This window comes from Coloeus monedula, assembly GCF_965178545.1.
Source record: "Coloeus monedula genome assembly, chromosome: 14".
Lineage (NCBI taxonomy): Eukaryota > Metazoa > Chordata > Aves > Passeriformes > Corvidae > Coloeus > Coloeus monedula.
This window is the reverse complement of record NC_138794.1, coordinates 15,794,578-15,808,653: the sequence shown is the minus strand read 5'-3', so window position 1 is coordinate 15,808,653 and position 14,076 is coordinate 15,794,578. Positions and strand designations below refer to the sequence as shown.

General features: G+C 38.7%; 1 protein-coding gene across 2 annotated transcripts in view; it reads left to right on the top strand.

The window, feature by feature from the left end:
* OTUD7A (OTU deubiquitinase 7A) overlaps positions 1-14,076 on the top strand; it is a 107,705-nt gene that overhangs the window by 33,250 nt on the left and 60,379 nt on the right. For both annotated transcript variants that reach the window (XM_082290857.1, XM_082290856.1), the window contains exons 2-4: positions 2,874-2,949; positions 7,915-8,032; positions 8,589-8,694. The gene's annotated coding sequence lies outside the window, so the exon portion shown is untranslated. The remainder of the gene's footprint in view (positions 1-2,873; positions 2,950-7,914; positions 8,033-8,588; positions 8,695-14,076) is intronic.

Here is a 14,076-nt window from a genome sequence, read left to right as displayed (position 1 = left end):
AAAAAACCCATAGCTGCCCACAAAATTCACAGTTTTCCAAAGAGTATAGGAAAATTATATTAAAAAAGAAAAGAGAGGAGGGGTGAGAAGCAAGCATTCAAATTTCCATGGAAGCTCTGTGTTTATGTAAAGTACAGCAGCTGCACTGCAAATTCCCCTCTCTGGATGACCTCAGTACTGAACAAGACAGCCTGTTCTGGGTGCAGGTGTGATTACTGAATTATTTGTTCTGTTTTAGTGTCAGTCAGTTACAGAGAAGTATTATGGGTAAAATTTGTATCCACTGAATAAAGTGAATTGGTAGATTTGGTATTCCACAGTTCACTATGTGCCTTCCTGCTATTGCAGAAATAGTTTATTTTATTCTCTTGAATTGCATTAGTTAAATAGGACGGACAAGAGGAAGTGACTCCAGCAACGGCCTCTGAATACATCAGGCAGGCAGAAAGGCAGGATTGCACTGAAGATGGTGCTGGACATAAAAGACAGTTTTGACAGCTGAATTAGGATTTCTTTTTAAGAGGTTTGTATATGTTGTTGGAATTGAGAATTTTAAGTTTCTTCTCCTTGCTTCATGAGAAATAGAGCTGTGAGAATTGCTCACTCCTAACACATGCGTATCCAGTCAGCCTTGATTTGACTGTGATTATTCTTGTGAACTTGCCAGTAGTTTTCCAACCTACCTTAGATCACACTGGTCTTTGCCAGGTGTCTGTACTTATTTATGTTCTGTGTGCCTTTTATCTCTTACCAGTTTAAAAAATTTTATAGGAAAATCCTTTTCTTTCATTAGTGTTTAGTGTAGACTGCCAGAGAGCAGGACTAATGTATTGAAATGTGGCTGCTTTTCTCACACTTGTCTCCAACCAGAGAGGTGCAGTCAGACTGGGAAACCCAGGTTCCTGAACACCCAGTGTGCAGGATGTCGTCTTTTCAGGATCTTGGAGGAATCAGCACAGATCTAGAACCCACAAAAGCGAGTCCTTGTAGAAAGATGGGTGTAGTTTTCTCCAAATAATTAGCAAATTAAGTTTCTGCTTTGGCAACAATTTAAGAGAGAACTATACACCATAAGATGCATGACTTCAACACCCAAGGCAAACTTGCACTTTTAGGAGGTCTCCCTTTTATCACTCAAAGGGCAATAAAAGGACATGGCATTTCAGGTGGGTGGTAATCCTGTAAGGCTTAAAGGAGTGATGGCAATAATGTCTTTATGCATCCACTATTCTGATCCTTCTTTCTTCAAACATGGTCCTGACAGGACTGGCTTCATGTGAGGCACAGAGCATTAGTACAGAAATGTGTCTGAGAATTTAACATTTTTTAAAAGGAAAGGGGATTAATATTAAGATTCCTATGCAAACAGCAATGTACTCATAAACACTTCTGTGTTTAATGGGTTTGCCATTGCATTGTGTGCTTTAAGTGAAAAATAGATGGAAAATGGAGGGAAGTTTCCTGAGACTGATTTTAAATACTGGTCTTGTTTCTGATCCAGTGCAGTTTCTTTAAATGATCTGACTCTAACTGAAGACATGTAGGGAGCTAGATCAGATATCTCTGAGGATTTAACAAGGGGTTTAGGTGGGTAGTGAATGATAAACAGGTCAAAGGAACACGTAGTCCAGTGTACTCATACTGTAGCATGATTCTCCTGAGCATGAGAATTGCCTATTTTTCTTTTAAACTATCTGAAGCAGATAAATCTTCCTCAGGAAATTGGTAATGCATTCATGGTAGGACTTGGAAACACATCAACATTCTAATGGTGGAAAGCAGTGGAAGAGGGATTTGGCAGGGTCAAGGACAGCTCGAACACCACCCACTGCTGTTGGTGTTGAGAGTAGTGAGACACTGTGGTAAACAGCTGGGATTTCTCTGAGTCATTCATTCTCCGTTCCCACCTCATCGCTCTGTCTACTGTGTGGGTGGCCAGGTACGTTTCTAGGCAATGAAGTCATTAAAATTGATGTCACATCTCACAGTCATGTTAAAGGGAAGAGAGGATATGATTGCATCTTTCTCTTACCCGTTTTGGAGCCTTTTTGCACTCACCTAGCTGATGTACATGACCATGAGTAAAAAAGGCAGGGAAGCAACACAGAGATGGCCAGTTATTGTCCCTCACGAGGATACCATGGCTTGTATCATTAGTCTTACTTGTCTGTGGCATGCCAGGCACTAGGCTGCACACCCCTGTTAAGGTGCAGGAATGGTCTTTTTCAGAAACAGAATTGTGAATGTCTTTGTAGCATTGTATTCGTTTGCCCACCTGCTTTCTCGGAGGTGTATGGTGGTTTTGGATTGATAACAGTTGATCTGATCAAGGGTATAAAGGTTGATACAATTAGGGGCATGTTAACTTCAGCAGATAGTATGGTTTGTGCTTGAATCAATTCTGCCTCCTGTTGAGGAAAAACTGGTCCGGTAAAGAGTATCAAGGCTGGGTGTCTTGGAGCTTGCTGAAGGTCACAAGTCAGGGTTCATGGTGTGCTCACTGTCCTGCACTAAAAACTTGTGTGTATGTTAACACCAGGGTTGGACATTTTGCTTCAGAAAAGGTCCTCCATGTAGAAACTTAGGGCAAGGTTGCTATCTCTGCATGAGGTTACAGTAACCTGGAATAGTATTTTGAGTATATGTTCTTTTGTTGGTGTAAGGTAGAGCAGAGAGTCATTCTGCTTCTTTTGCTAACAAAATCTGACACACCTGAGCCCAGGGTGGCCAGCTGGAAGAAGATATTGAAACCCCCTGGTGAGTGAGGTAGTACCATCCAACATTCAAACAAGTTATATATAAACTGAGATAAATAAGAATTGTTTCTTTATGATCTTTGAACTTGTTTGCATGTTTTTCTTTTGTTCTTTCAGGTAAGGCAGTGAAGTCTTTAACTGCTCCAGAAGAAGAGGGTCTGGAAAGAAAATGTCTCTGGCAAATAAGTATCAGGTAACACTGGTAGTGGGGAAGCTTCTTAATTTTTAAAATATTTATCTGAACCAGTCTTGATGAACTGAGTTACACCTGAATTTGAAGTTACAGATTCAGAGGAAGGAAATCTTGAGCTCTTAGTCACTGAAACCAGAAGAGTGCCTGCTTTTCATTTTTATGTAAAGTGCTACTGCTTTTGATATGCAAATGGTGCACTGTACTCTGTAACCTCAGTCTTCTAGATAGTAAACGGAAGGGCAGAGAAAAATGTGTGTGGTGCAGGAATTCAAATGATGTGGAGGCAGGGTTCCTACTCTCTTTCACAATGCAGTCCTAAATTCCAGTAAAGCACAAAGAGATCAAATCAGCTTGGACTCTGAGGGCAGGGATTGCCCGGTGTCGTAAGGGGCATTTGATAATTCCTACATCCCATGAGTATAAAAGGTAACTGAGATGACTGAATGTTAAAGTAGCTGGAGCAAGCAGTAATAGAACTGAGTGGGTTGTAGCCGAGTGACAGCTCATCATATAATCATCATGTTTTTCACTTAGAGCATCTCTGAAAAACAAGAAAGATGGTTTAATTCTTTTTGGTTTTCCTCTAAAAAGAGATTTTGAGTAATTGTTTTTTGGAAAACTTTCATTGACATCTGAGCTATAGGTACCTATTTTGAGTGATAGAAGAGTTATTGCCTGTGGTTCTCTCACACACACCCCTCATTAAATCATAGGGAGAATTTCCCGTAGTAATTTTTCTTTTTCCTTAATCGCTTTCTCTTGTACAGAGGTCAGGCTGGCTCTGCTGGCATTTCATGGTGTAGAAGCAATCACTGAGGAAAGCACAGACTCATGCAAGTTTTGGTGCCTTTGATGCTCTCCATTCTTTCTCCTGTCCACGTCTCATCCCTGAGAAGCTGCCAGAAGAATCCCAGATGGGCCACCTGCGTGGCTCTCTGAGGACAGCTTCCTGCCCTTCCCATGGCTCAGCTGTACCATGGTGGGGAGCCAGGCCGTTGTCCCCCCCTTCTCCCTTAGTCCTCAGTTCCAAGAAGCTGATAGAGGAGAAACAATGGTTCTGTGATTATATAAAGCAGTGGCATGTTCCCAGTTTTTACAGGAAGCTCTAACTAACCTCTAAGTTAGTCTTTTTTTATCATTATCAGGCTTTATTAGGTGAAATAGGTTTTAAAGGAAAATAGGTCTCATGAGATGAAGCTAAAATCAGTGGGAGATTACACTTCATGCTGTGAGTCTTTAGGAATCTATATGTACTGTGTGCTCTAGTTTTGGGTTGGGAGCTTGTCAGGTTTTGTATCCAGAGGTATGCTTTGCAGTTAATAAAATATGATTCTTTTAAAAGTGAAATTGCATTTATTATTTCTAAAAGTGAAGCTGTCCCTATGAAATTGATGAAGTGTTGTAAAAATGTCTTGAAGGGTGAAGCTGTGGCTGTGTTTCCCTGTGAAGTCAGCAAACTGGGTGGTTGATGCAGAGTGTAAGAGAGTAACTTCAGTTGCTTGCTTTTGTATTCTTTCAGAAGGGGTAGCTCTGTTTGCAGCAGTGCACTCCATGGAATTGCTAAAGTTTGTGTAGCTCTCTAGCAATAGGCTCTCCTACTGCAGCCCACCACTGAAGTGTCTATATGCCTGTAAATTGCTTTGCTGATGGCTTTCAGTTACTGTTGGGGTGGGGGGGTTCCATGTGTATAAGATTCAGAAATAGCTTTTTCTCATAAACTTAGGGCAGATAAGTTAGCTAGAAATCATTAGAAATTAGGAATATACATGTCAAAAGTCATTCATCTTCTGCCACCTAGGAATGAGTGAATGAAGGGCATACATTCTCATTTAATTGAGAATTCTGAGCTTTCACTGGCTAGGGGGAAAAAAACCCTACTTATTTAATAGTGTTTTTAAAAGATGAATATGTTCAATAAAGCCTAGGTGTTCACAGTATTGGAGAGGTAAAAATAAGCTTGATGATCTTGTATTTATTTCTCAGTCATGTTTACAGACCACTCAGACAATCACCAGAGCAGGTGTCACCAAGTGGCCCAAACCAGTGGTGCAGAGAAGGAAGAGGAATCCACCTGTTCAGGCCTTGTGGGTTTTAGCTTCACCTTTGAGTCAGTGTAGACTACTTGTGCTGGGAAAGTGCTATAAAGCAGATAGGGGGAGGCTGGGGATAACATCCTTTCTTTGTTCAATTCAGATTGTAGCTATTTTATTTCAGAAGATGAATATAGATAATTGATAAACTTGAGAGTTGAGATTTGGTATATTTCTAGCATGGACCTGGAGAAGTGCCTTTGCTTTTTGTGATAAAAAATGTGTAGTGTTTAAGGTCTTAATTAAAAGAAGAGAGTTTTCCCTTGTAAAAAGGTGTCTCTAGCTTTCGACCAGTCAAACATTTGCTGTGGGTTTTGTGACTTCATGCTATTACTACAGATGCTAACACATAACCAGATGGCTGCCTCAAAGTGCTCTAGGAGCTAAAGGGAATGTACAGAAAGCTTTCCAATATCTTGGTGATCCTGCTTCTGTCACCAAAAGCTTCATGAGTCATCAGAGATTGTCACATTTTGGTTATGCCATAAACAAGACACAGGTTGAATTTTGAAAGTATTAATAACCTTTATAGGAACTTACTGTAAATGTTTCATGTTCTTTCCAGAAGAATTTTCTTGTGGTTGTTTCAGTTTGACTCCAGTGCCATTTGTTTTTCTTTCATTATGGATGAATCATCAAATAGCTGAATGTAGAATTGAATACTGAGGTCAAATTCATTGCTTGTATTGGCAATTGACAATTTCATTTAAATCTGTAGTTCACAGTTATAAGAAACTGTGGCTTTTGCTCTGGCCTCTGCATTGAAAGACACATTTGGTGTCTCCTTGCCCATTGTTTGTGCTGTCATATGAATTAAACCCAATTAGGAAGACACCAGTATACTTCCTTTCATTTTCCTAACCTCTGTTTTGTTACCCAGTGGATGGATGCATGCAAACATCCAGCGATGGTGTTAACAGGAGGCAGAGAAACCACGAGAGACTTTCCTCTGCAGTCCCTTCTGTATTTATTCTTTCCCTTCAGATTTTTGCTATCTGGAGAGAGACTTCTCCTGGCTATTTTTTAACTTCTGCAATTGAAACAGCTATTTTTAATGGACCTTCAGAGAGACCAAGGGGCACTTTGAATGGACAGTAACACTCTGAGTAGTCCTTCCATGTGTGCTGTTTCTGAGTGTTGTGAGTGTGCAGCAGTTGAGCAGAATGAGAGGGCACCAGGACAGCACAGCAGCATTACTGATGCACCTCTTGCTCTCAATGATTTGTGGGTGTGACTGTAATGTGTGTGTGAAGGAAATGCTGCTGTTGCAAAGGAATCAGATGAACTCACAGACCTTGAGCACCATTTCTCAGCTATAAGAATTTTAGTGTGATTATGTGTACTTGTACAATCTGCACGTAACAATAGAAGCACTACAGTGAAACTGAGGCGAAGTTCGGGTAATGTTTCAGTCTAGAAGTTTGAACTAAAGGCAAGAGTGGAAAAAGTATCTGGACAATCTCTTTAAAATGTCTAAACTTAGCATTTTGGATTGCTTCCTATAATGCTGGGAATCAAAGGTGTGTTATCTTTAGCCAAAAACAACAGTAAAATTTTGCATGTGAGATTCAGTAGAAATTTGTTAAAATGTGCATGTAAGATCCCAACAGCATGGAGTTGTATCTTTATTTTCTAAACCTAAAATACGTTGGTTTTTTGACCATCACCACCACCACTTGGAAATACTCCGTGTATGAATATGGAGCCTACTTATTTCTTTCTGGTCAGGTTACCATGGCTGTTTCCCTTTTCAGTGCAGTTCCATAGAATACTGAACTTAATATTCTAGGTGGCTGACATGAGTTCACCAGGTGAGAGCTCAGCTCAGCCTGTGGAGCAGGTAGTGTCTGAGGGATTTAAAGATGTCCAGCAAAGCTGTGTTATGTTGAAATAAATTTGTGCAACAGCATATACTTGGAAAAAGTATAGCTGAGAGAGTGGAAAAGGAAAATAGCAAAGAGTTTGTTAGTCTGCTTTATTTTGTAAAAGACATATATTTAACAAATATGTGGATTTTCTTACATAAATACACAATGGCTTTTTTTTTATAGAGGAGGAGGTGTAACTAGGAGGGATAAAACTTGAAAGAATTGCGAGAATTCACAATTCATATTCTTAATATTTAAAAATAATAAGAATGAAAGCCCTAAAAACTTTACAAAATTATGTTTTAAGACTTTGATTAATGATGCATAGACGAACAGAGAAGCAATATTTAGTTAGCATCAAAGAAAAAATGGTATTTGGTCACAGTATTGCTAAACAGGCTGTAAAAGAAGACTATATGCAGGTCATTTATGCTTTCTTAGCTGGTAGAGGAGATTAAAACTAGATAAACTATAAAATGCTCACATATCCAGTCAGGATACAAAACACTTGAGACAAAGCTCATTAAACCATTCAGGTCTATGCTTCATGGTTAATTTACTTAATATTGAGGATTCTTTTAGATCAGTCTGCAATGCTTGTTGGTTTTGGGGTTATTGTTTTTTTAAATCATATTACTTTTTTTGAACAAAATTAGTAGTTCTGAAGGTGAATTTTTCATGAGTAGGAAGGGACTAAATGTATTGGATCTGCTGGAATAATTTAGTCAGTTCTGCCACTGACAGAACTGGTCAAACTGGTGGAAAGCCAGCCCTCTAAACTGGATTTTGAGGTGTATTTCCTTTGTTTATCTGAACCAAACAGGAAGGGGGCTGGATTCCTAAGAAGCTGTCATCTGATGTACATAGCATAGAATTATTTTTTCCAAAATAGTGCTACAGGGTCAGAGTGTGTCATGGGTATGACAAATGGATGCAGAACAGTAAATTACTGTCACTTTTGGAGTAAAACAGTAAAACTTGTTCTGCTTTTCTCTCCATCCTCACAGGCACATGATACTGCAGAGCTTCAAAATCAGAAGTAAATCAACCGGACAGTTGCCTCCCACCTTCCTAAATAGGCAAATATATTAGAAACAGAAAAAGGGCCCTACCTACCTCATTCCTGTGAGTAGCTATAAATTTCCCCTCCACCCCTCAAATCAGCATCTGCCAGGTAATTGTTTTGGAATGCTGAGCATAAGGATGTAGCAATGAAAACAAAAAAAATTAATTTGTTTTCTTATTGACAACAATTAAGTGTAGCCAACCAAAGAAACCAACTAAAATTATTAACAGGCTACCAGCATGCCTATCGCCTGTGGCTACACAGAGCTGATGGGTGATGCATTTTTACTCATTAAATGAACCTTTATTTGTGCTTCCTAAAGCTTGGATGCTACATAAGTTCCTAAAACCATCCATATTGTTGCCATTTTAAACTGCTGCTGCAGTTGATGTATCACTGCAGAAGCTGTTTTGGGTTTAGTTCTTCGCTTTTATATTTCTTAGCAGTTCATTCTGTAATAACGTGGTGTAACCCACTGTGAGGCTTAAAGATCCCCAGTGACCCCCTTGGTCAGTGCAGTGAATGGAACAATGTTTGCTAAATAGCTGCTGTGTAGCTGATACTCACCTGCTCTGGATTGCCTTTTCCTTGCTGACTTTTCCGTCCTTTCTCCAGGGAGAAGGTGGGTTTGCTGTTGTGGATGCCTGCCTCGTTTGCTTCACCAAAATGAGTTAGGGCATGCAGGAGAGAAAGGAGACTTTTGCAAGTAGAACCTATCATGGTGAGTCGGATTTTGTCCCTGCTTTTGCTGTAGAACTTCTCAGTGTCGCTACATTGCTTAAAGCAAACTGTTCACACAGAAGTCTCTCTTCCCTGCAAGTATGTTACACATAACACTTCCTTGACAGCAGGGCTGGACTGAGAGGTTCTTCCCTACTGCTTTTGCCTCCCCTGCCACATGAGGTCCACAAAAGTGCTTGGGGGGAACCTTCAGGAAATTAAAGCAGCAAATTGAATGGAGCTGAAAATAATTACTCTCTACCATGTACGCATGAAAAGTATGAGAAACTGTGGTCTGTAGTTTTGATTTGGAACCACAGCAACTGTTTGGAACGTTATACTAAAAATAAGTACGTGGGAATTGTGTTTTTAATTTTGAGTTGCTAAATACTCTCTAAAATGCCTCGTAGAGATTAATTTCCATTACTACAGTTTAAGTTTCCTGTCATCATTCACTGGGATTGTGAAGGAGTCCCAGCAGAACTCCTGACAGTCCATAGCACTGCAGCATGGACATTGTATCTCCCCTGGTATCTTCATTTAATGGATTTGTTTCTAATTTTGAGGCTTAACCTTGGGTTTGAAATTCACTGCAAAGAACTTTCTCAACAGCAACAGGAAGTAATGAAACATAGTTTGCTATAGAAGCATTGCCCTTCTCCCTCCTCCTCCTCATCATGATAGTTCTGTCTGTCTCATGTCATGCCTTCTTTATTGCCTTCATTTCTCCAGGTTTTCCTAGCCTCCCACTTCTCTGTTATCTCAGTTTTCACATCATCTCAGTACCTTGTAAGGATGTGTCAGGTCAAGCTTCTGGGCAGAGGCCTCCCACATACTGCACTCAGATTGGCCTAAGCACTTGTGCATCTACAAGTACGACAGTTTTGAATTAATTCAGGATTAATTTAAACAAAAGAAAATGCAGTATCTTCTGCAAAAATGTTTACTTACAAGCAAACCTTCATATCAAATGCATGTAAACAGACTGGATTGTGTGTGGATAAGCGGAGAAGCAAAGTTAGAATTCAAAAATCTTTCTTTCCTACTTTCAAGCACGAATTTCTCCAGTTCCTGTGTTGTTTTGGGGTGTTTTTTATTTTGGTTTTTTTTTGTCTCTGACTGCCAAAGGTCTCTGCTTGAACATAGATTCTACGTCTGTTTCTGCTTGAACACAGATTCTTTGTCTCTTCCTTTCAGAAGTGGGACTTGATGTTCCACAGTGTTTTAAGGCTCTTGAGCTATTGCTGAGCTCATCAGTTCTCTCTATAGCTGATGCACAAATTTTTTCCAAGCTTCACCCTCCTCTGTGCATACTGGATTTTATTTAAGCTGTTGAGGATTAAGTATGGTATTAGTAAAACCTTTGGGATTCTTGCTGAGAATTGTATAAGTAACCATTTTGATCATGGAGAAGAAGCTGTATCCATGTGTTGCATATAGAATTTTTCTTTTGGAACCATTGTCACTTCAGAAGTCCTTGTGAGTTTGGACACTGCACTCAGCATTAGTGAGTCCCAGTCTTTCTACTTGGGTGTCAGACTACTTTTATTTGTCCTTGCCAGATCACCAGCACTGAACAGATTGCATTGCTCTGTTCTGCTGGGACAAAGTCAATCCATGTTAATGGCTTCTTTAATCTTTTAAATGTGATTATTTTATTTGGGGCAGTGGCTCCAGCCAATTCCATTCTCTTGCTAGGGATAGTAGTCAAGTAGAGATAAGACGTGCCTGCATAAGACAAGTCAGACTCTAATCTTGCCTCATTTTGTGCCTAATTGAACTGAAAAAAAAAATTTCTAAACTTGGTTCTCGGAAGTCATAACATTGCATGGCTCATGTGGTTTAACTTCTCCAGCCTTGATTTCAGGTGATACTGGTTGGCACTGTATATACTATTAACTCTTATGTATCTAATCTAAACCAAATTTATCCAATGTATATTGTTTGTGCATCTGAATTGTCTAATTCTACTGTATACTTTTGTTAGATTTCAGTTTTTAAGGTCCAGAAGAGTAGAAAATTAGACTAGACCAAGGAGCCTGCGGACTTGAAGAAAAAGGAGGAAATTCAATTATCTATTATTCCACCCTGCATCTAGTTACGGGGTTTTTTTTTAATGGTAAAAGTCTCTTTTAAGCTATTAATTATTTTTTTAAAAATACATCCTTCTTGGATATTCCTTTTACCATTTTTACAGAACTTATTTCTCTGGGTGTCCCCTGATGCCCTGGTTTAGATGGCTAAATCTTCAAGTTACGGGTGCTGTTTTGTTGCTGTCTTGAACTGTGGGAGCCATTCAGGTCCTACAAAGCTCAGTGTCTACTTGAGCAAGATGGCGTTCTGGCTTGTAAATAAGCCCAAGTATTTCTCACCCTTTCTCCCAGTGCCTCCCCTGTGCTCCTGCTTTGCAAAGGTATTTCCAGGTTCTAGTTTGTTTTACGCATCTGCATCAGGCATCTGCTGTTTCCAGCAGGGCTGGTGACAGCATCACCCAAAACACAACAAACTCCTGCCTACAAGTTGCTAGCAAACTGCCGCCTTTGGGATGTAGGCCATGTCCCAGAACTTTCCTGTAGTGAGGAGGTGGTTATCGCTTTTAATTTTCTGATGCAGTTACTATAACTTGTAGTCAGAGTGATAAGACACAAATGTTATTCCATTTTATTTAAGTGCCATCTTGGTTGTTGCTGTGGTAGTATTTTTACAGAAGTTGGCTTATTATAGAGCAGCGGCATTTGGTTTTGCAAGTAACTGGGACACATTACCTGCCACTACAGGCAGCTTACTCTTGAATTCATCATTTGGCAGTTACTGTTCATTTTAGCTGATTTAAGATGATGTACCATTTGATTATAGTCTGAATTTCAATACTGAATTTGCCCTAGGAATCCACTTTAAGATACAATTAATAAAGACTAACTGCTGCATTAGGATACTTGGGCAGCTCTGCCTAATGTGGGTGGAAGTAGAACTGTGTTTTAATTATAGGCAATACTCTGTCATTTTGAGATTTAATTTCTAGTTGGATTGGTTATTTTAATAACTGTCTATTATCAGTTACAATTATATTACATAATAGCAACAATATTGTTATAGCAAGAGGTACATACTGTCACTGAGTGCAAACACGGAGACGTAGAAAACATAAACATTCCAGTCAGTGCTCTTTACCTCTGCTATGTGCCTTTACAGTTTCCATCAATTATTTTGTCAGTGTGAACTCAGCTAATTTACTCAGTTCCCATGAAATCAAAATACTTTTGCTATATATTAGAAGTAGAGTAAAATACTTCTAAGTCATAGTCCACAGTGAGAAAGGAGATTCATTCTCTTTTGCAGAAATGGTTTAAATCCTGTTTTTTACCACAGAATCCATGTCTTTAAAGCACAAACTTCACAGAGCTTTTCAGGCCAGTGTATTTCTTCTCTTAGCCAGTACTGTCCAAGGTAATTTCTCATGGAATGTCAGGAAATTTTTGTTTGTCCTGAAGATTTCATTTTCACAGTAAAACTATTTTTCTGAGGTAGGTAGTTCTAGAGCTGGGTGAAAATAATTAAATGTATCCTTTAAAAAAACTGTTCTCCCTGGACAGTCTAACCATCAGGATGTAATTTAATGTAAAAATGAAGACTGGTTCAGTTCAGAGCAAGATCCTGACATTCTACAGAAATATATCTTAATCTAAGAAGGCCTTAATATATTATACCATGAAAATTACCAACATAGAGCAGTAGAAGGATACAGTTTAAGTATTTGATGCAGTATACTTTTATAGTATTTATACATTCCTTTTATAGTTATTTAGCATGAAGCCCATGAGAATTTCTTTTCCATTGGTTTTGCTGTTAATAATATGATGTGTATATTAGTATGGTGTCTGCAGACAAAAATAGAGACAGTGGCTCCATGATGAAAGTACGATCTTTGTCTCTCTTGAGGTACTACTATTTTAGATAAGGTAGTTAGGATATCTTTAATTTCTAATGTGTTAAACCTTTAAAATCAGAACAGTTCAAAATAAATATGTCCATCTGCTCTAGATGCTGCATGGGTTCTGTAACAGAGTTTTAGCATTGCAGAACTAAATTATGGCCCAGCCTTAGTTCATTCAGAGTCATATTTATGAGTAAATTCATCTGGTTTTGAATGACCTCTCTTGCAAAGCCTAAAAGAATTTCAGTAAATTAGACAAAAGCTATCCATACCTGATCTCTTGGTGTTATTAATGTATATGAGGCCAGAGAGCATATGGATGGAGAAGCTGGCACTGTTTCTATTACTAAAGGAAGAAAGAGCCAGTTGATATGTTCATAAAGAAGATAGGGAATAACTTGTTTCCAAGTAAATCATCTCCTCTCACATTTGAGCTACCTCTGTATATTTAAAGCATGAAAAACTGACATCATTTTTTTTTCACATGGATGTTTAAAATCTTTGGAAACTTTACCCAGAGAAAATAAAGTTTTGAGTAACTAAAGTAAGTTACAGCGCAAATTAGACCAGTAGGATTCTAAAAGCATCTCTTCATGGAGCAGTTAATTCTTTACAGAGGACTAGGGGAACCTTAACACTCTTATAAGCTGAAATGACATTTGGCAAATAACAAATTTCAAGACTGAAAATGGTCAAACAAACACTGTGGTGAAGTTCCAGACACTTATTTCCTGGTCACATTTTGCTAAATTGGGAACTGAGTCTACATCCTTTGCAAAATGTGTACGGCATGTAATTATGTTCCAAGTATTGTTTCACTGGAGGCTATGAGATTTGGCTGTTTGATTTGTGTTATTTATTGTTGCTGTGTTACAAAAATGAATTGTGCACTGGTGGTATAATAAACTAGTGAATGTCTCATTTCTCTTATTAAACAAGCAGGGATTAAAAGGATGTCTTATTAAAATGTCTTGGTTGAAAAGTTATGTGAGTAATTGGATAAATTTTTATGGTGAGGTATTTTATTTTGTGAGGGAATGATCTTTCCCTTTATGCAGAAATTAAGAGAGACTTACACTCTTTTCAGCAATTGTTGGTTGAAAGAGATTTTACTGCATACAAGAAATCATTTCAATATTTTTTCATTGATTCTGAAAGCATCTGCTGGATTGCTCAATACTGTGATGAGACAATTTGTTAGACACAATTTTGATTCTTGTGACAAAGCATTGCTGAGAGGAGGTACCTCCCAAGAGGAAGCCAATTGTCTCTTTAGTGAAAGTTTGGCCGGTAGAGAAAAAAGTCCCTGAACCTGGCACGGTACTTCTCTTCTACACAGTTTGACAGAAGTTGTCTGGACAGTATAGTGCATACATATGTCTGGGCTAACTCTGGGATGTTCTGGTGGCTGCTGAAGTTTAGGGTATTAAAGGACAGAAATCCAAAGAA